This window comes from Ciconia boyciana, chromosome 4, assembly GCF_034638445.1.
Source record: "Ciconia boyciana chromosome 4, ASM3463844v1, whole genome shotgun sequence".
NCBI classification, from domain to species: Eukaryota; Metazoa; Chordata; class Aves; order Ciconiiformes; family Ciconiidae; genus Ciconia; species Ciconia boyciana.
This window is the reverse complement of record NC_132937.1, coordinates 26,245,799-26,268,694: the sequence shown is the minus strand read 5'-3', so window position 1 is coordinate 26,268,694 and position 22,896 is coordinate 26,245,799. Positions and strand designations below refer to the sequence as shown.

The 22,896-nt window shown below is 47.2% G+C and overlaps 1 long non-coding RNA gene across 1 annotated transcript; it reads right to left on the bottom strand.

Moving 5' to 3' along the window:
- Window positions 1-513: 513 nt before the first annotated feature.
- On the bottom strand, window positions 514-12,833 carry LOC140651117 (uncharacterized). The gene is made up of 3 exons (XR_012042272.1): window positions 12,792-12,833; window positions 9,162-9,247; window positions 514-548 (listed from the first exon to the last, which is right to left on the bottom strand). It is a non-coding gene; the product is annotated as an uncharacterized lncRNA (long non-coding RNA).
- Between the last annotated feature and the right edge of the window lie 10,063 nt (window positions 12,834-22,896).

The following is a 22,896-nucleotide window of genomic DNA, read 5'->3' as shown; positions in this document are numbered from 1 at the left end:
CAATTAGGTTGGCTCGGTATTAAAAAACCCCCGTATGTACGTACCTCACTTAAAATATTAAGACCCAATGCAATACTCAAGCTTAAATGTAATTAACTGCAATTATTTGCACAGAAGTCAACTAATCTATTCTCATCCCTAAACGTGTGATAAAATCCTTTAAAGAAGCAAGGCCTTCATTTGTGCCGTACTTTTCTGCTGTCTCTGGTTTTCAGCTGCCCCTTTTTTCCCTGTGCCTGGTACAGCTACAGGTGGTTTATGCAGTGAAACGTCTCCTGCCTGTAGCTATCCTGTTTGCACCCAGGACCGGGTGTTAAAGCCCAAATGGCCGAGGAAAAGGCAGGATAGCGCAGTTTGACACTTGCCGACTGGCTCAGATAAGAGTCCTCCCTGTCACTGAAAGTCATCGTGCCCCCAACTGTTCAGAAGTTTCATTCAATTTTTCTGATGTCTTTCATGAAAAATGATATTTCCTTACCCATCACAGAAGATATCTTCCCCGGCAGGTATGCTGTCGAACACGTTGCATTCACAACATGACACAAAGTCTAAAAATCACAGAGAGACTAATTACTGGAGGAAAATTACACCAAAAGACCAATTTCCTGGTGACGGAGATGACAGCCCGGCACCCGGCCCCCCGGCCGGTTTGGGCAGCTCGCCCGCGAGATGCTGTCGCACCGCACTGCCCTCGCCCCGTGGCGGAGCAGGGGAGCGGGGCTCAGCACCCGAGAGCCCCCCGCGAGCCCCCGCGGCTGCGCTGCACCCCATCACCATTCCCCAAGGCCTTTGGAGCAGGGAGGTCACGCCGGGATGGCTCCTGCTTCTCCTGCTCCATCAAGCACTTTGCAAATGCTTATGTAGAAATGCAATTAAATTAATGCCGCAATAGTTGCAAATATAGTCAAATAATCCTTCAACTGTTAGACTTTATATAAAAGCAAAAATGCCACAAAGGTAATTTATATGGAAGTTGAGGTATGGTTGACGAATTAGTTCATATTTACCTAATTATGTATAATAAATGTAATGTATATCATTTATATCTATATAGTTCTAATTTAGTTGGAATCGGAAAATAATGCAACATGAATTCATATGAAAAACAATTTTGTACAGGAAAATTAAAATGGTAGAGCATATTGTCTTATATGAAATATTGAGCTGTGCAATCGTATTCGTTATATGCTTTAAGCAGACTTCAGTAGGAAAAACATATTTGTTCCCTTTGGAGCTTCTTTATAAGTGTATAAAAGCTTTAATTTCATATGGTCATAAACGGGTGGAATTTCACAAAAATGCCATCAACATTTTTCTCCCGTTTTCCATCAACATTAAAATGTGATAAACAGATATTCCGAAACGCACACCACCTCAAACTTGGTTTCTTTTGTGTGAAGTTATTCAGAGAGCTATTCTCGCTTGTTAATAAAAAATAATTATTAAAAACTACTGAAGATTTCTAAGAATCACTTTTGTGGGAAAAAAAAACCAAAAAATTTTGCCTGCTCTGCTGCTGCACCCGAGGTTTTGAACCTGCGTCTACGCATGGGCTCTGCTTTGGTATGTGTTTAGCCATGAAGAAGTCAAGAGCATGTTGTATCCAGCGCTGCGCCGGCAGATCGGCATCGGCCGGAGCAGAGCCCCGGCACTCGCTGACGTTAAGCGCACCTCCAGCCCGGTGACCTCCTGCTCCTCACCACAGGCTTGCTTCCCGCTAGCATGCATCCTGCTGCAATACGGTCAGGCAATCAACACCTCAGGAAAGAGAGGTCCCAACAAGGACTGTCACCTTTTTTAACAGATCACGCAGTTACTTCTCAGGGGTTTTTTAGCTGGCTAAATTTAAGCAAATGCATCCTTCTGTCCTGTACGCATGCATCGTATCATTCCAATACTTCACTCAGTGAGGTGACTGTTGCCGTGAAGTCCCTGCAGAGCACGCTGTGCCCCTCGCAAGCCTCATCAGATGCTTCTGAGGGTAACAACCTTCCTGGCTGTATGCATGAGCAAGAAGGTGCTGGTCACCACCCGCTGCCTCGTGCTGCAGAGGTACCACCAGAGATCAGAAAGAGCCCGCAGAGCTCTGGAAAATTTCTGGAAATTAATCTGGGATTTTTAAAATTTGATGGGGAAACGATGGCAATATTACTGGCTTCTAGTCCACCTGCAGTTAAAGAGAAAGTAACTGCAACTGCCTGAGCTGCTGGAGCTTTGCACACCCATCAGTGCTTTGGGCAGACGGTGCTCGCCCCGTCTGTGGGCTACAGAGTACCCTGTACTGGGGACACCACGGTACCGAGGTGTCTGGGGGATTCGGGGGCAAGGTGAGCTGCCGCTGGGGCTGTAACCAATGCCACGATGGCATGAGCGCGTCTAACCCAGCCACTCTCAGCTCTGCAGAAGCGTTGGGTTTGACCATGCCCACACAAACCCAGCAGAACAGCTTGTGTGGGCAGTCTCCACGCTCCCCAGGGCCTGCAGAACTCAGCTTTTAGACTAATACTATTGGAAGTAATATTCAGGTCACCTAGCTGTTCACCCTGCGGTCACGGTACCTGGGACAGCTTGGACAAATGTCAGCAGTTCCCAGGACATTACCAGATCTTGAGAACCAAAACCAGCCCCCGCAAAAAGACAAAGCAAAAGCCACCCCTGTGCACAGCACCAGCTATGGAAATTCAACAGCTGACGAAACAATTGCCAAGGTATGGCCAGAGCCTTCACCGCTGCAGATCGGGGGGGAACAAAGTCAGTGAACTCAATTGCCAAGAGAAGGATTTTCCCCATAAATTCCATTTTGAAACCCCACCTTTTCCCCTGCTGCCTTAACGGAATCTTGCAAGCATTTTAGAAACAAGCTACGTTGGATGTAGCTGAGATAAGGAGTGGCTTCCAGTATCACATGGAGTAAAAAAAATACTAGAAAGAAAGAGCTGAAGCAAACTGCAGGCCAAAATAATGCACACAAAATCCTAGTGAGACCCAGCGATTGGGCTTGTTGGTCACATACACACCCAGTCAGATACCCTTCGGTTTGTCTCTGGCCAATGCACATTTCTCAGGTCTCAGAGGTAAATGCACCTCTGTTTGCTCATAACAGGGGACAGAGGCACTGCAGGGTCTCCAGACACCGAGGACGATGTCGTTCCTCCCCCCGGGGTGCGACAGCTCACCCCGGCCAGCCGGCCGGCAGCCTCCTGCACACGGGGCAGCGGGTATGAAAGGCACATCTGGGAGGAAACCACTGACTTCTGCCAGATTTTCATGTATTCTCAGTAACATGGTGTTTAAGGGGGGAAAAAAGGGAGCTGGTGTCATTGTTACAGCTTGCGCTGTGTGCCAAGCTGCCAGGATGCTGCCAAAGATAACGGAGTCTTTAAGATGTCTATTAAAAACTCTTGGTATGAGATGCAAAAGAACTAGCCTTGTGCAGAGGTAGAAAATAATTATGCAATTCTTATGTAAAATATGCAAGCTTATTTTCCAGGAATGATGCATGGCCTTAAAATGACGTCTCAATTTCTTCCCATTCTGGAGTACACCGGAGATGTCTCACTATTCCAGCTCTCCAGGGCTAGAGCTGGCTTTTTCCACACCACTGAAAACCAGTGACAGGAGGACTTATCAGAGGAAACAAGAAAAAAAAATGCTTAGATCAAATAAATTTTTAAGCAACCTGCATATCTGTGTGCAGCGCGTACAGCTGATCCAAAACACGTGCATGTGCACATAAGATGAACTTGAAAAATAGTAGTTCCATATTAAAAAAAAAGTATTAACACGGATGAAGTGTTAGACGCTGAAACAGCACCGAGTTCAGAAGTGCCATGACCAAGGTCCCAGCCTGTTGCAGCGCAGGCACTGTGGGAAGAAGCACAGCGGCTGTTCTGCATTAAACGGCCAGTGCCTCTGTTTGCGGAGGGAACTGTATGCCGTTTACCTTTGCTCATGATGTGGTTGACTCCTCGTGTCCAGGCTGTGATGGATTCCCAGCCACCGGATCAAACTCCCGTGCACCACAGCCTGGATTTGCTCTGCTGAGCCCACACTTGAGCCGCTCGGCAAAGCCATCCTTCTGCTGGGGCTGTGGCCTCCGCCAGGACAAACGCTGTCCCATGCCACGTGCACACACACATCCTCCGTCCCTTCGCACCTCTCCTAGGCCGCCACACGGGCAATCCCTCTCAACGCAATCCCGATGCGCATTTTCTCCTCTCCATCCTCTGGGCTGTTGCTGGAGTCACATGGTAGTGGCTTCCCCGAGGCAGGGCTGGGAGGACACAGAGCATCGCCACATTCACATTCGCTTCAGGAACAGCATCAGAGGGGTCAATAGCTCCTTAACGCTGTCTGGCAAGAAATGGGGAAAGAACCGGGGTGATGTAAGGTACAACTCACCGCAGAAATATGTGCCGAACCTGCCCTGGGAGCTTTCAGAGAATGTGTTTTCCCAAGCTATCGCTCGTTATTTTAGACTATAAATAACGTATCACCTGATTGTGAAGAACGTAGTTTAGCACAAGGCACTAGCTAGAGTCACACAGTGAACTAAAATGATGTATGAAACGTGTTTCATTGGGAGTCGTAATACAGATTACTTACAGTTGCAAGCAATGTCTAGCTCTTCAGAAAAGTGGACTGATAAAATACATATTTTAGATCTCCAAATAGATCTTGCCAGATCTCAAAATAGTCCACAAATTAATCCCACAATTATGAACCCCCCCTTTTCTTTGATTTAGCACCGTCCCCTTCAGGAAAAAATTTCCCCAGGTTAAAGCACTTTGGAAAATATTCCACACATGTGCTCACACATAATTATTTTTTCCTCTCTCCGGTCCCTCCCTCCTTCATCCGCTCAGTTCTCCTCACCTCTCCAGGTTAAGTACTTTCCTCTGTCAAATATCCCTTTGAAATCCATTTCATCTGACATGCCAACAGCTTTTAACCAAGTAATATGGGAAGGACTGGAGGGGGAGCACCGGTGCAGCATACCTGGGCAAGGCATGGCAGGTAAGACGCCGTGAGTGGCCCTGGCCACGCGAACAGCCGGCACACGGTCCTCCGCCCGAGTCAACGAAGGTCTGCAGAGACACCTCGTAGCCGTGCAGAGCAAACCCCGCTGCAAGCAGGCACAGGAGAGGGGGTTTGGAGTCCCGTATTGGGACATTGGTGGCCATGGTCTACTCAACCCCTTGATGACCCACCTCATCAGCATGTCTGGGCAGGCTGCAGTGTAACCAAGGGGTACTCCGCAACTAGGACAGATGGTTGAGGAAGGGCAAACAGAGCAAAAACATTAGTTTTCTATTAAGAAAATTAATAAAATTCACAGGTGTTAGTTTTAAAAAGTTACTTGCTGCTTTCACATTAAGAGTTAGCTTCTCAGTTAAAAATCCTAACTTGTTCTTCTCCTGCTGCATCATCTCCTCCTCTTGCTATCTGCCAGTTGTAAGAAGTTTCTTCTTGTTCCTTCTCTAGTTGCCACTACTCACAATTTTGCAAGGAGAGAACACAACCCTTATAATTTCTTGATGGTGTAAAGAATATAACCAAGAATTATTTCCACATGCCTCATATAAGTCAAGCAGTACAATAATAGTCATAATTGTAATATCCTCCACAGAACAGTATTTCTGTTCTGAATAGAGCAGGATGAGAACTTCTCATTAAAACTTTCATTTTTCAGTTGTAAACCATCCTTTTCCAAACCCACTTTTTTTTTTCTCTCACGGACAACTTTTTAGTCTCTGGGTTCCTTATCGTTAAAGTCATACGCCCCTTCCCAGCCCTAGGACAGAGGCTCTTTGTCCATCAGAGGGACTGTGTCGCTTCCGTTCATTGACCTCTTCTGGCTCAAGAAGCAGCCCCAAGACATTGGACTTCTGTAACCGGCAATTTCGCACCTACGCACAAACTGCCCTTAAGAAATAAGAGCCCAGCATGCAAGGTGGGCCAGGGAGGAGAGCCAGGCTGGACAACCAGTCATACAGTTGGGTTGATTCTGCATGTGTTTGGCTATTTAAACTTCACTTTTTGCAGGATACAAGGCATGCCTGCGTTTTGGTGATCTGATCGATGATCAGATGATCATCCCATGCCTGCGCTTACCTTGATACCTACATCACCACGCAGGAGTTCGGACTTACAAAGATATAAACCATGAAAAATGAAAGAGTAAAAGATTAAAAATGTGAGAAAGAATAAATTAACATTTCCTGAAAGTTCACTTCAGGAAAAAAAAAAAAAAAGGCATTTTCCCAGTGAATGGCGTACTTATAATCTCTCTGTTTCACTGCCTGAGACCACAGAGTGGAGAGGTAGTGGTCTTGGTGAGTAAAATACATGTTGCAAAGGTTAGAAAAAGTCACTGAGCAATTTCTATTGTCTGTTTTTTTGTCAAGATGCTGAAAGTTGAAAATTTCCCCCAGTGTTAATAATACAGTATTAGTTACACATGACTGCTTTACTGGAGTTAAACCAACACGACTCCTGCTCACTCAGACCTGAATTTCTCCAGCAGCCAGCTTCTTAGGAAAACAAAAGCCTTCATAATTTGCAATATTGGTCAGTACTTAGCATGACAGGAGCCTTAACGCAGACCAAGCGCTATTTTGAACCCTGAGCATTTGCAGAACGTACCACAGGGATATCTGCTCTGAGGGGAAAATCTGGGAAACCATAGGACTGGGTATTTCAAAGATAAAACTCCTAAAGAATTCCTGCTTGAAAACAAACCGCATCTGAGTGGTAGACTGACGCACAGATGCTCATCTATAAACCAACACAGCTCCGATGGGTCCAGATCATTTGTTTTGATGATGTGGGGGTTCACGAGTGAAAATCTACTGCTGAGACTTTCCAAGAAAGACGGACTCTAGCAAGAAAAGGGATTTCCCGAGGCAAGGTCGGCAGAGCTGGCAGCACTCGGCACGCTCCCAGCAGTAGACTTCCTCACTTTGCAGGATCAGGCAGGTAGGTTTCCTTGGCAGCTCCTCCAGGATAATACCTGCCTCCCTGTAAATCCAGGGCTGTCAGGAAAGTTCACATCACATGTTATCATCATCACCATGGGAACTGAAGAAACTCAATTTCCCTCTGCACTAGATGCTAAATATTTTCCATCTTCTGTATTTGGCTATGTTGGTTTTATACCAGTGTATCTGAATAGAAAGGCCCAGTAGATTTAACAAAAGAGATTGGAAACATTTCTAGCAGAAATTAGTTTTACTTAAGCATTTACATGCTCTTTAGTAGATACAACAATATTACTTCTGTGAGCACTAACAAACTCTGTGGCTAATATTCACTGAAGATAGAAGAGATACTGGAAATTCATCTTCCCCAGCCTTCCATGTTGTAAAACCAGCGTTCACATGGCGAGCACGGCTGGAAGGAGAGGTCCTTGGGCTGAGCGCTCGGCTGTGCAAAGGGTGCAGCCCAGCACGGAGCCAGGCATCTCCCCTGGCTTTACACTGGCTGCGAACACACCACGGAGAGCTCTTCTCTCCTTTCTTTCTCTGTCTCCATGCCTTGTCTCAAGTCTCACCTGGGACAGCTGTTCTGGGTTAAGCCCAGTGGGCAGCACAGCCCCCCCAGCCGCTCGCTCACTCCCCCCCAGCGGGATGGGGGAGAATCGGGCGGGTAAAAGTGCAAAACTGGTGGGCTGAGATAAAGGCACTTTGACGGGTAAAGCACAAGCTGCAAAGCAACGCAAAAGGAGGAATTCCTTCTCTCCTTCCCATCGCAGGCAGGCGTTCAGCCGCCCCCAGGACAGCAGGGCTCCATCACGCCTCACGGTGACTGGGAAGACAAACGCCATCACTCCAAACGTCCCCTTCCTCCTTCTTCCCCAGCTTTTATTGCTGTGATGCCGTACGGTCTGGGATATCCCTTGGTCAGTGGGGTCAGCTGGCCCGGCTGTGTCCCCTCCCAGCCCCTTGTGCCCCCCCAGCTGCTCGCTGGCGAGGCAGGGTGAGGAGCAGAGCAGACCTTGACGCTGTGCAGGCACTGCTCAGCAATCGCTACAACACCCCTGTGTTATCAACACTGCTCTGGTCACAAATCCAAAACACAGCACCATACCAGCTACTATGAAGAAAACAAACTCTATCCCAGCCAAACCCAGGACAACCGTGCACAAAAATCATAAACAGGGTGCCCTCTGCTCTTTCAGGAATGTCACTGCCAAAACCAGCTGCTCTTCCGAAGAACACAGGCTCAATCACACATGGATCGTGCTGCTGCGGTACGGACAGGCAGCCCTGTGCCAGTTCAAGACAGATGAGCCCCACCTCACCTACATGGAAACAGGGTCAGGAGCTTTACTCTGAACAACTCCAGAGCTCCGCTTTGCCGACCCAGGATTTGGGAGCATTTATAGACAAGAGGCAGGAGCTTTGCCGCTCAGAAGTCATCTGTTTTCATCCCTTTCACCATATACCAGCATTTGCATCCGGTACAACTTTAAAAACACATTTGCCCATCATTAGCCCTGCTATTCCACGTGGAATCCCATAAATTACAGCTGCTACTAGAAAATTAAGATGTATATAGGGATATCATTCACAAACCTTGTATCTGTTGCATCTGGAAGTTCTGGAGTGTTGATTAGTTAAATACATAATTATGAGATAGCCTTAAAGGCAAAAATTGTAAGCAGTGACTTTTGCTAAGGAGTCTCCTGTTGGTGTTATCATACAAAATATAAAATGCTGCGAGTCTAAATAAGAAATTTATCTTAAAGAAAAAAGTTGAAAGACTTGTGCTGAAGATACCACTTCTTCAGAACATTTCTTCACAAGTTAGATAATAATTAAATACAAATTAATTACTCCCACAAAGCATGTCATTTAGGCAAAAGCCTGCGTTTTTGAGGAACATTAGCATCTTGTTCTGCAATTACACAGCTTGGAAGCATACAGTTTGGTTTCATTTTCGTACTATTGCTTCTAGGCTCTATACGTTCGTGCCGATTTCAAAAGAAGCCATTCATTTCCACATGTAACATGTCAGTAATGCAAATAACATGTTGGCACAAGCCAGACGAAGAGGGACTGAAAACTGGAAATCCAGAATGAGCACTGAGAAGTGATCCAGAGAGGCAGCAGCGGAACTGAAATAGATGTGCTAGCTCCCCAGTATGGGACAGCACTTACCCGCGTACAGAGCCCCACCGAGGGGAACGGGACTGCTGACCAGCTTGACGTTATGTCCATGCTTACGCGCTCCCTTGGACAGAAACCTAAAGAAGCAACAGCAGTTGTTTTTAAAGTCTTTCTTGATTTTTTTTAAATAAAAAACATACTAGCAAGGCAGATTTTTTATTTTTCCCAAGAGTGCTTGCAGAGTGTGGTTCAGTAATCACCTAACAGTAGTCCACCTTGTGCCTGCCTTCAAAGCATCAAGCCAAGACTCCCACAACACGTGGACAAAGGGCAGGCAACACGACCCCGCAATAATTAAGTGCATCCAGAAAAGGGAAATTTTCGCCTTTAGAGGAATTCCTCCATGGCAAAATTTGGCTTTGTATTGGATCAGGAAAATCCAAATACTAAAAATACTTGTGTCATGGAAACTCCCCAATATTTCAGTCTGAAATATCAACATCACCTTATGGAAATGAAGTATTTTGACCACTACACATTATTTTAGGTAGTACAAAATGCTATCCTAAAATCAAGTGGAAAGGTAATTTTCCATTTTGTTTGTGAATCCTTTCAAAATTCTTTCACTGACAATTTTATAAAAAGTGCAGTGTTCCCGTAAACCACTTCAGTTTCATCAAAAGTATATCTTCCAATGAAAAATTGTTCAAATTATTTCTTTTCTGCCAGCTTTAACTGCTCTGACTTGTTGAAAAAAGCCCTGGGAATTTCTTGGGGATAATTGTTTTAACTATTCAGCCTCACAACTCATTATCATGAGTTCTTTATCTAGAGAAAAATCTCCGCTTACATGAGGAGTCACTGGGAACTCTCAGGTGCCTTTGCAAAATCAAGCTGTTTGATGGAATTTCTGAATATAGCTTTTTTTTCCTTCTGCCTCCTGTACTGGAAGCAGAATGATATTAAATTACATCATATGATAATTTATTGTTTATGCATGATACTGGAAGTGCTGATTGAATATCCAAAGTATGACATTTGAAATCACATCTTTATTTCATTCCACAGTAATAAAGGACTATTGTACCCTGACATATTTACAGCCTTGAACGGAGGAGTCGGTTATGTGCCAGGTAATTGTCTATTGGCTCAATCCACAGGCCCCGAGACTTCTAAGACAGAAGCGAGCCGTACGGATTAATACGAAGTGTGACTGTGTAGCTGTATCTCACGATCAGCAATCCATCGCAAAACCCGGTCCGCAGACCCCCGCGGCTGCTCCGGCATCAGCCCTCACTGCGCTCAGCCTCTACCTTCCACCTCCCCACAAGCACCCGGGAAAACAGTGCTGCTTGCTCGAGCCTCCCTTCTCAACGTACACCTCCTGTGCACCTCCTAGACAAAATTATTTACCTTGTTGCAGGGGAGCATTTCTCCATTGCATCAAAAGCCGTAAAAAGTGGACATAAGCAGGAGATTCTTGCCAAAAAATGAAAATCATTGCAAAAAGCTTATTCATTTTAATCAGAGACTCACAAAATAGAAGTAGTTTCCTGTCTGTATTTTCTTTTCTTTCAGGGAAAACTGATTATTTCAGCTTTTTCAAACCAACAGCTTTTTAAGACATTTTTAGTTATAAAAATTTTTTCCTCTAGAAGAAAAAGTCAAAATTCAAATTAAGGGCTACAGGCTTCATAGAGCAACATTTTCATAGCGTTCAATGTTTTTTCCGACAGTTGGTTGATTCATAGGAAATTCAGGCAGTTTTTGCCCTGATCTGGGCTAACAGCATTATTGGAACCTGGAAAACTGTGGTGGGACCAGGAGCGTCCCTGCCCAGGGTTTAAAGAAATTCATGGCTTACAGCTGCAGACAGAACTGCACTGAAGGCGCTCACTACGGCATTAAGAGAGAAGACAAGACAGGTAACTCCAACATCGTATCGAAGAGACGAACTGCATGTACACAGCAATAAGGTTTCCATAGTTAACACGGGGTGGGTGCTATTCCCTCCCCCGGCGCTGCCGTAATGCCCCGCGCTGCCACCGCCTCTCCTGGGGGTGAAAGGGGGGCTGAGCCCTGCTGGCCCCGCGCCCCCCCAGCCGCCCCTCCTCAGAGCCGGTCGGGCAAAAAGGTGCAATGTTTCCATGGGCAGACACTCCTGCAGCGCTTGACACGCAAGTGGATGTGAAGAATCCGATGAAGTGCTAGATTAGGGCTTTTAAAATAATTGTGATAAATGATAGCATCTGCATGCACTGATTTCCCTCAAGATGTGTTAGATTAATTTTATGAAATTAATGTCCAGAATAGCAAACATTCAGCGTTTGCGTGACCAACGCGTTGAATCCGTTTGAGCTCTCACAGTTTTGCACGTGCTTTCAAGCATATTGAATCCAGGGAACAACTCAGATTTAGGGGGGAACACATGGAGGGAGCCCAAAGCCGACCTTCTGACCAGGTCCTCGAGAAATTCACATTATGTGGGTAAACCGATAACTCGGGCAGTTCAGTGTCTAGGGCAGCTGCACTGAGCATCTAAGCAGGACACCTACATTTTAGGGCTTGGCACTAATATTTTATAATATTATTCCTATGTATTAGCATACTCCAGTTGCATGCCATGCTGCTCATGCCAAAAGGTGAAGGATCCTTAAGTGTGTTTGCTGAATCCTGTGAGCGACTCACAGCTGAGGACAGGCAGTTCTCAGAGCTAAACGGGACCCGATCCGGGCTTTTCAACACCGTGTATATTACTTATTCCCACATAAGACACAGCTGAAGGGGATGGTTCACTATCGGTTCACTTTCCTTTTGACAGACTGCAGGGAACAGAAGGTGATTTTTACTGTCCAGAGACGTGTGAAGTGCTGCAATCCCCTGTTCCTCCTCTTTCTCGAGATCTGGGACTAAACCTCCAATGCCACCAAGTTGACATGGGTGTTTGAATACACACCGTCTTCTCATCTGGTTCAACGAGCTTCATCACAAGTAACGAGATGTCTGTGAGATATGAGCATCTGGAGGAAGAAAGCTGAGCTGAAATTCAGCCCAGAGGAAATGGAAGTTGGAAGAAATATGGTAACACTTAGCAGAGCAAGCCAAGACCATGACTCTCTCCTCTGCTGAGGGAATCCACACTCCCGCTGCCAAAACCTGGTTACTGCAGGCAGCCTACTCTGCTGGTTGGGCTGGACTGTTGAGAAACAAAGAGATGATCCATGTATTGGTCCCATCCTTTCCAGACCTACCAGCACCGGCAGTTCATGCAACATCTACGGGATGAACTCCAGCCAGTCCTTCTGCCTGAAGATCAAACCCACCAGACCTCTGCTGAACAGCCAGCACAAGGGAAGCAGAGCAGGTTTTGTAACTGTAGCACAGAGGTGACCAAGGCCTCTTTTCTTGTCCTGCTTCTGGACCCCACCAGATCCTTTCAGATCCCTCCGAGTAAGGAAGTGTTTTAATGCAGCGAGACCCCAGGACTCGGACAAGGAGGGGCTGCAGAGCAGCCACAGTCAGGGCTTCATGTTAGGCCCATGGGGAAACAGAGAGCCTTGAGCAAGAGATAAAAAAGGGGTTTCTACAAAGAATGCAAAATTGACTCTGTTATTCTTTGAACTGCCCGTGTACCTGTGTACATCGGCACTTGGGTTAAAACCAGAGTTACCAGGAGCTCACCTGCATGATCCGAACTGCTGCTGGCTCTGCAGGTAGGCGAGTATTACGTTATGCCCAACAGCAAGCTTCTTTACCACCATTTTCACATAACACTTCTAGAACCAAGGACACAGAAGACTTAGAGGAAAGGGAAAGAATGAAAAATAAGAAAAGACACATTCACACGCCAAGATAAAAGACATACAACAGCCTTAACTGCGTACTGCAGACATACCTACACCTGGAAAGGGGTCTACGTTCCACCCGTTTGGCGTTGAAGGTGTTATGGCCAAGGCCACCTCCTGAATCGCTAAAGGCTTTCCAGCTGGACACTTTGTTCTGAGAAAGAAAACACACAAGGTACCAGGATCACTTCCTCTGCACTCAGATTTGCACCTCCAAGACAGACCCAACAGGGCACACCTCAGTTTCGAAACACTTGTTTTTTCCTGCCCGTTCGGTATATTTTGTCATGAATCTCAAGATGAAGTAGGCTTCTTGCTCAGGCAGAACTTGGAACTGTGGCAGCCCTAAGGCACAGTGTTCAAAAAATAATGCTTAACTGCAATTATCGGTGTCTGATAACAATTATCAATGCACGCTATGTATTGAATGCATTTGGGTTTATTTAGAATTTTAAAATATTTCTGTAATTTGACCACAGGCATTTTTATTTTTATATATATTACACACAGATAAACATTTCTATAGATGTGTGTGTATATGTACGTATACACACACACATGACTTTCACACCTATGTGAGCACGTTATTGAGGTTGCACCACGATTGCTCCCAGCTCTTGCTTCAGTTCCTGGTTGTGATCTGAGGTCCTGACCTCACCCATAAATGTCCCTGTATGGTCCCCAAGAGCTGCAGGGTCATCATTTCAGCAGAACTCTCTGCATATGGAAGCATTTGTCAATAAGTGTTGTGTTTTATCTGTTGTATCGGCACTACGTAAATACTCTGCTCTTCGCAAACTCGCACACAAGTTCATTTTCATTTTGCTAATTTTGAGGAAAAGAAAGCTGACTGATGTTAGAAGACCCTGGACTTGGAAAGGGAAAGTGACAGTAGAGAGAAGGGTTCATGGAGTTTTGGGGTTTTTGGCTGGATTTAGCTAAGAACACACTGATGATGTAACACAGTGACACAGGTACTGCCCAGCCCCGCTGAACACGTTTTGTTTGGAATCCCGCTCGGAGATAGCCCGACAGGTCACTGGGATGAGCTGGATGAACAGTTCACTGTTAGCAGTAAGAGCATGCTGCAGCGAGCCGCTGGGACAGGATCCATCGAGGGTTAGGCGTCCAAACAAGCAGATCATTTCACAAGAGAAGAGGTTGGTGTGCCGCATAAAGCACCAACACGGCATCTGCCAACCCCCGTTTGCTCCACGGCCAGCAGCACTGGGACTGACAGGAAGGCAAGTTTGCTTTTCTTCTGCTAGCTTGGGCACGAGAGGAGCTGCAGGGGAGAGAAATCCCGTAACGAAACTGCGCAGGCAGCACACACTAACTGGGGGGATAGGTGCAGGATGCAGACAGTTCACGGGGAGCAGGGAGGAGGGAAAGCTGCAGCCTATGGAATTAATCTTCAGCTTTGGGGATGCCTAGGAGTTTTCTAATGAAATACATACTTTGCTAAAGCATCTATGACTGTGGTTAAGAGTGGATTAGGACAGGAGCTGCAGAGATGGAATTCAGAGCGCCCTGGCCAGAGACAGAAGGATGAATGTTTTGCAGGAGCAGCAGCTCGAGTGCATCGAAACAGCCTCTGTCTGTGTGGTTTTTTAACCTTACCTTTGTGGTCGCAGCAGCAGAGGCCATGAGCTACGCTGCAGGAGGCCCATGAGTGCAGCGTTAGCCACTCGCTGCTGCAGAGAGTCTAGTATTTGGTAGCCCTTTATAGCCCCAACTCCCCACATCAAGTCACCTTTAACATCTGCTCATGGCCCAAAGAGAAAACATTTAGAAATAGAAGCTTGTTCTACCTTAAGAGACAGGGCCAAATACAACAGAGCACACGGTTTTGAAATGTTACCTATTATTTATCAACCTGTTGCTTTCTAGGGAGTACCTCTAACTCAATTTTTGAATGCTGGGAGCAGCAATACTGCAATAGAGAGTTTTCCTGCTTGGCCAAGGTAAGGAACAACTTTCCCTTCTCCAATGCAATTACAATGCCAACCCCAGCAGCATCCCTCCGACAGCCTCGGACACACCAGCATTCAGTGCTGGCGCCGGGCAGGCGTCGCTGTGAACCTAGGAAGACCTTCCCCACCCCATCCTCGGTACCAAAGCACAGGGCAAGTCACGTACCTACCGTCGGAGCGCTCCTGCTGCCACGGAGCCTGCGGAGCACGGGGGCGGCGAGCAGGAGGTGCCGGCTGCACAGGCAGTCGCCCTTTGGAGGAGCACGCCAGGATTAAGCTGTCAGTCTTGCAGGGGTCTGTTCAAACCAGAGACGCAGCCTGCGAAACAAAAGACAACAGGCAGGCTGGAGGGGATCAGCGGAGAGAGCTGCTCTTCATGGCTACACATGCAGATACGGGAACAAAAAGAAAGTTATTCCCCCCCCAGCCCAGAGGTCCTGCAGCAGCAGCCAGGTTTTGGATAATCCATCTAAATGTGGATTCACTCCGGCAGTTACACATCTGAATTAGAAAAAACAATTAGACGATCTGTCAGAGTGCCTAATAGAGACACATAGTTCAGTTACCTCTGAAATTTAGGTGAATTAATTTAAAACAACATAGACATGCAAAATCATACAAGTTAACCTTTTAACCAGATACATATCGTTTCCTCTCCTTTTCACATCTCCAAATGGAGAGGAAATTTCCAGGATAAAATGTAGCTGCTACAGCACAGCTGAAAGGAAATACTGCAGTAACAGAGCCAGGGCTATTCACCATTCATTCACTGATAGCAATTCTGGCTCTCACGGTGCTGTAGTTTTGAGGACCTCCATAGATTTACCTGCCTCTCCCACTGTTTTCACCCCTGCATAGAACGCAGGCCCTGCAGAAAGCACCTCTGCCATCTCCCCCTCCTAAACCGGGTCCTTTATCTGTCAGAACAGCAGTGTCAGCTCCTTCTGTACACTGAGAACACCGGCAATATTCAAAACAAAAAATAACATTTTACAGGTGTGGAAGGACGTTGGCAATGCCATCGGCTCGGTGTCTGTCTGTGCCATCCATTCCACTCCCATTAGCAGCTAGAACTCAGCACACATTTACGAGCATTTTGATTTTGTCTGCATTGTTTTCAATTAGAAGCTTTTCTGCATGTGACACACCAAGGGAAAAACAACACTTAGAGTTAGAACTAAGGTACTCCCGGAGACAAATATGATTAATGGGATAATCTTGTAGATTACAATAGTTAGAGGCAGTTCCTGCCATTTCCCACTCTCCAAGGACTGGTTCTGCTCACATCCAATACAGACAGCTGCAGATTCCTCAGCACCATTAGTATCCAATGTAGGACTATGTTCGACATTTTAAAACTCCTGTAATGTGCATCTTCTATAATGGTGTATTGTCTAGACTGAGTTTTACAAATTTAATCTTAAATAGCATAATTTCTTGATTGAGGGAATTTTTGTGGAGCTAGTTGTGTACATGCATAAATATATGCACACACACCCCCACACAGTGCTCACATCCTTCGCAAATAATATCCTTAAGTTAATCACGCCCTAATTAAACAATGATCAAGTCCTATTAAATAACCCCATTGTCACTGAGAAGAGGAGTACCTGATGGGTAACAGAAGCGATGGCTCACGACTTCCATCTGCATTTCCATTCAAGCAGAGGGCTGCAAACGCACGGCAGGAGGCACCTGCTGAACTTCAGGGCAAGTTTCTTAAGCTGTACAAGTGGACGCCACGGGAAGGATTAATTGTGGTAGCTTCTGTTGGATTAAACCTCAGGTTTCTACTAAATTAAACATGGCCAAACCCTTCTGCTGCTGAATTCAGGTTATTTTTCTCTGGCCCTCTACATTCTGCAGCACTCTGAAAACTAATGACAAGAGATAGAACACGTTTTACCAGGGAAAAATAATTTTGGCAAATATCTGGCAGACCACCGATTTCAGATTCTGGCATAAGAATACAAGATTAATATTTCCAGTAAGGCGATCGGCAAGAAAAATCTCTCTGTAAACATTGGCACACTGACTATCAGCCCTGGGCTTCAGTCAGCAGCGTAGTGAGAGGAGTGAAGCAGTGCACTTGTTTCAGGGCTTTGTTTCTGGGCAGCTCGTAACAGCTCCAGAACCATCGCCACGTGCAGTCACTTTGTAGCATGGGTTTGGGGCTTTTTTAAGTGTTCACATCCAGCCACTGGAGGTGGTGGGCAAAGGAAACAACAAACTGGTGCAAAACTCAACGCAAGAAGAGACGAATTGTACAGCAAAGTTCACACTTGCAAAGTTTCAGAATGTGCAAGATGAAGATGATATATTTTAAGGTAATGCCATTGATTGGACTTAAATTAATCCCCTAAACCTTTGCAGCACTCCGCTGTTCCAACCGAATGCAAACAGGACCATGATTTATGCGCGAGCCTAACAAAAGGATGCTGAGCGACCTGACTTGTCCCAGCCCCTGCTCGATACAGAAGCCCTACACCCTACGTATATTTCAACCAGAGAACAAAGTGCTGATTTGGAGCATTTTGAACTTCTTTTTTAATTTGATCAGCTTGCATAAACTACTTATTACTGTTTACCACAATTCACATGAAAGGGGTTTTGTTAATTATATATGCAACCAGAATCTCCATGTGGAGCCAGACAAGTCACGCGCTGTCCTCCGGTACCACCCATCTCACGGCTTCTGTAATTGTCCCTCTCCGATGGGAACGTTTTCAGCTTCTGCCTCAAACACAAGAGTAGGGGAACCTGGAAGCAAAGGGGTAACAGCTTTGGGTTCTCCTCCACTTGCCGAAGCTAGGGGGTTGCTGGTTAAAATTTCACTTGAAGTCACTCGTCTGACCATAGCCAGGTTCTTCCAGCTTTTGCCCTAACTTAATCTTTAATCGCGGTAGATTTGTTCTTCCCTTTTCTTCTGCTGTTTTCGACTGTATCAAATACCAAGCCGGGCAGGGTTGCCTTCGCAACATTCCTCAACTTTCCCTCTGCCAGCAGCCCCCGAAGGAAGCAGAAAACGCTCCGACCTTTCGACTTCACCAGGCGACAGGTCCCCTCGGCCATCCCCATCCCTCCCGCTCTCCCCGACCCCAACACCGCCATTGCCTCGGCGCCGAGCACAGCTCGCGCCCCCCGCTCCCTCCACAGAGCGCCTCAGGAACCGTTGCGGCTTGGCCGCTCGGAACAAAAATAACCCGGAGCGCCCCGCTCCCGCCGCGCCCTCCGCCCCGGCCGCGCTGCCGGCCGCCCCCTCAGCAGCGCGAAGGACACCGGCCCCGCGCCCTCAGCCCCTCCCGCCCCGCGCCCGGCACGCGCCCCCGCCGCGCGGCTCCGCCGGGCCGGCAGCGCCACCTGCCGGAGGCGGGCGGGAGCGCCCCGCGCCCTGCTGGCACCGGCAGCGCGCGCCTCCCGCGCCCGGCGGCGGGCCCGCCTGCGCGGCCGTGGCGTGCGGGGCGGCCCGGGCGGCCCCTCGGGGCCCCGGGGAGCAACACAGGGCCTCTGCTGTGGCGTGAGTGGGGGTGGCTCTGCCTGAGGGGAGGGAGGCTCTGCAGGGGGATCCGGACAGGCTGGGACGAGGGGCCGGGGCCGGCTGCGTGCGGTTCAACAAGGCCAAGGGCCGGGTCCTGCACTTGGGCCACAGCAACCCCATGCAGCGCTACAGGCTGGGGAAGAGCGGCTGGAAAGTGCCCGGCAGAGAAGGGCCTGGGGGTGTTGGTCGACAGCTGCCTGAATGTGAGCCGGCAGTGTGCCCAGGTGGCCAAGAAGGCCAATGGCATCCTGGCTTGTGTCAGAAGTCGTGTGGCCAGCAGGAGCAGGGCAGTGATCGTGCCCTGTACTGGGCCCTGGTGAGGCCGCACCTCGAATGCTGTGTTCAGTGTTGGGCCCCTCACTCCAAGAGAGACATGGAGGGGCTGGAGCGTGTCCAGAGAAGGGCAACGGAGCTGGGGAAGGGTCTGGAGCACAAGGCTGATGGGGAGCGGCTGAGGGACCTGGGGTTGTTCAGCCTGGAGAGAAGGAGGCTGAGGGGAGACCTCCTCGCTCTCTACAACGCCCTGAAAGGAGGCTGGAGAGAGGTGGGGTCGGTCTCTTCTCCCAGGTAACAAGCCATGGGACGAGAGGAAATGGCCTCCAGTTGTGCCAGGGGAGGTTTAGACTGGATATTGGGAAATTTGACTTCATGGAAAGGGTTGTCCAGCACTGGAAGAGGCTGCCCAGGGCAGTGGTGGAGTCCCCATCCCTGGAGGTATTTAAAAGCCGTTTGGCTGAGGTGCTGAGAGCCATGGTGTAGTGGTGGGCTTGGCAGTGTTAGGTTTACGGTTGGACTTGATGATCTTAAAGGTCTTTTCCAACCTATACAATTCTGTGATCTCCACACCTCTGTGCTGAAGCCGCCCAGCCCGCTGCTGCATTTCACATGCGGTGAACAGCGGGGCTCGAGGAGAGCTGCCGGGACCAGCTGCCGGCTGGGCAGGTCCGAGAGGGCTGGAGGAGGCCCTCAGGTAAAGCACCATGGGGCCAGGCAGCAGAGGACAGCGAGGGCATGCACCCATGCACCAGGCTACCGGCAAAGCTGCCCTCAGCTGTTGCAAAGGAGCAAACTGTGCTGTTTGCGTCTGTGTGGAACAGTCCGTTTCTTCAAACAGATTTCCAACAAGACAAAAAACATTGTCCTTTAATGTTTAAATAAGGTCAGCCATCATAAGAAAGCTGTAGCCACTTAAACTGAGAAAAACGGTATCCACCCAGAATTATGCATGAACAAATAAGATCTCAATTAAGCCAGCCGCAGACATTAGGTAGCTGCGTTCAAGCAACATTTCGTCAACACATAAATTAAAACCGTGCTGTGGTGCATTATCTGTGCACCCTCGCTAGGTTTGTTTCAGGAATACCCTGCATTTCAATGAAGAAAAATCAAGAAGCGAAAAACTTGCAAAATTCTGCCAACATTCAAGGCCAATTAAGTAGGAGCTGCTTTGACATCAGCCCCAATGCAAAAAAACCCCAAAACAACAGAAGTTTGAAGATTATCAAAGGATAATCAAGAGGCAGGAGTACCATTAATGCCAGTCAACACAGCTTTATAAAAATAAGACCTTATCACACAAACTAATTTATGTACACATTTTTTACCAGGATTCCATACTCAGAAAGGTAATTTAGGTATTTATTTCTTCTAATCCTGCTCAGCTTTCTGATAAAAACTGGCATTCTGACGTCAGCAAAAGATGCTAAGTACTTTTAAAACAATAGCCGAGGAGTAGCTGGAACAGACTGACGGCCTCCTGTGGGCGCGCCCGCAGAAGCTCCCCAGAGAGAGGGGGGTGAAGCTGGCCCCGCAGGATGCTGCGCCCGGCGGCGGGGAGCTCAGCCTGGGGCACCCCGGTAACAACGCCCAGGTAAGGGACAGCAGGGGGAGAGAAGGACCTCAGGGTAAAGCACAGAATGAGCCGGACTGGTCGCTGTCAGGCCATTGCAGCAAAACGCTGCTTTATACAGCCAACTTCAATCCAGCTTTCTCCAGGCGTGGTTCTGTACGTGCGTTTTTGTTTTTTAATGAAAACCTAGCATCCTTTGTTTTATTTCAGGTGTTTTATTTCATGCTGAGCCTTGAACGTGACAGTGCGGAAGAGCAGGGCAGCAACGGTGCATCCACAGTGTTCTTTACACAACACAAACCTCTTCTCCCATTCACCACTAGAGAAGAAGCCTTATTCCATCATTCGACGTTTTCACATTGCGCAATTCTTCAAGGGAACTTTATTGGAGATTCAGTATCAAGACAACCATTCCGTCGTTAAATGCTAGAGGAAAAAAGAAATTACACATTTGTGTGCTCTAAAGCACCTTTGCAATATGCTGGCATCAAGCAGGGGAACGCTCTCCCAAACTTTAAAAGAAAGACTTGTTTTGAGAATTACACATAGAAGTCACTTTATTTCCAGTGCATGCAAAAAGGCATGGCATGAAGGAAGACACTTTATTAAGAAATACCCAAGTAGAAAAGACCTTTCAAAGTTTCAGCCCCAGGAAAAGATATATTTGGTATCAGAGTCAAATCTTTCAGAAACCTAGAAGTGAATAGTTCAGATGCACAGAATGCACTTGAGCTCATGCCAAACTAGGCTAGGAATTAAATTCAGTGATAAATACTCATGTTCCCCAACACAAGTGAGTTTTATATTATGCAAAGTGCTGCTATTTGAGTCAGTGCCCAGGTATTTTATTGGCATATCTCAAAAATACTCTTCTAAATCCAGTTACAAGCTGGCTGTTAAAAAAAAAAACCCACCAACTATAACTCTTTCAAAAGTGGAGTTTGCTGCAGGTTATGTTGTTAACCCTTTGGAAGTCTTCTCTCATTTTATTACTTCTGGCATTCCTTGTACATACAAAGTGTTTTGAATGCTATACCTAAAAAAGCACCACGTCCACAAAAGCAGCTAGGCAAGTTCCGGCAGGGTGTTTCCCCTGCACAGGACGTAACTAGCCCAGGGCATCTGCTCCGGCGTCGAGCCCCTGCAAGACATTCATACAGAGCGTTAGGGGAAAGCAGCCACGGGTTCTGCACCTACCAGTCCCGCTCCTGAGCCAGTTCGTTGCTCCCAGCACCGCAAAGCCGACCTAAGGAGAAGTCCACACATTTCTGCTGCTTTATCACCTCCGACCATACTCTTGCTTTCCTTCTCACCACGTTTTAAGAGGATGTGTCACGTTAGGTCTCCTGTTGCCTGCAAAACGTTACAAGCGTCTTCAGCTAACTGAGAAGACGACAGAAGTAGGAAATGTGGTATTTTGAAGGAATCGGCAGATTAAAGATGTACCTCCTTGACCACAAGCACTTTTCCAGGCTTTGGCTTCTAACCATTATTACTTCTTATACTTTCTCCATTAATTTAGAAGCCAAATGATATTTAGAGGTTAGTCTTCTAATACCTCAAACTCTTATCAGAAATAAAAACATTGAGGACTATAAACATGAAAATAAACAACTTCCCTAGTGCTGTATTTGCTCTCTCTAGCAGTCTTTAGATCAAGTCCAGCAGCTCTCTGGTAATATAGGCTTATTAATCTCAATGCACAAGTAACATAAAGGATGAAGACGAGACAAGCCTACATCAAAGGCTCCCAGTGCACAGTATCTGCTAGCAGTTCAAGTGCCCCTTCTCAGTCTCTTCAGTGCAGGAACATTTTACACGGCAATACTCTAATTAAGCTAGCACACTGCGGATTGATTCTGTTATGCAGTCCCCAGCCTGATACCCTGGCCAAGATGCTCAGTCCGGGGGAACCCCACGACTAAAGAGCCTTTTGGCATTTAAAGACACTAAGCAAACCTCAGGCCCAGCTTGCCAGCCCCGAAGGAAGCGAGAGAAGGTTCCAGCTAAAACTATTTTTTAAGCTACCAGTTGAACTAGGACATTTGCTATAAAATACACGCGCACCCAGAGACTGCCAGCAACCTTTCAGTATTTCACCAAAAGCTCAACAGATCAACCTTTGCTAGAAACAAAGCAGCAAGGGGTGTGCCGGATGAAGGGGGACGAGGGGACAGGGCTGCCGTCAAAGCTGGGTCAGACCTCGCTTATGCATCAAAGCACGTAAATAATGTTGCACACACGCGCCACTCACCTCAGTAAGATTTCTGAAAAACGCAACAGCTTATTTCCCCCTCCTATCCCAAACGAACCTTGGGATATATGAAGAATATAGCCTTAGGATAGGTAAAAAGTAACACACCGAGCAGGGAACTGATTTAACCTAACGACAACCAACATTAGTCATCTAACTTGGACTAGCAACCAATTTCCGTTACCACAGCCTCTGCATTACTGGAACACCAGCAGCGTTAGGGCTCCCTTTGAAGGCTCCTAGTCGGTTATGAAAGAGATCAGCTTCTCAGTGCGACTCTTCCCACCGAGACCGAAACTCAAACCCCCAGGCCCAGCGGCTGCCTTG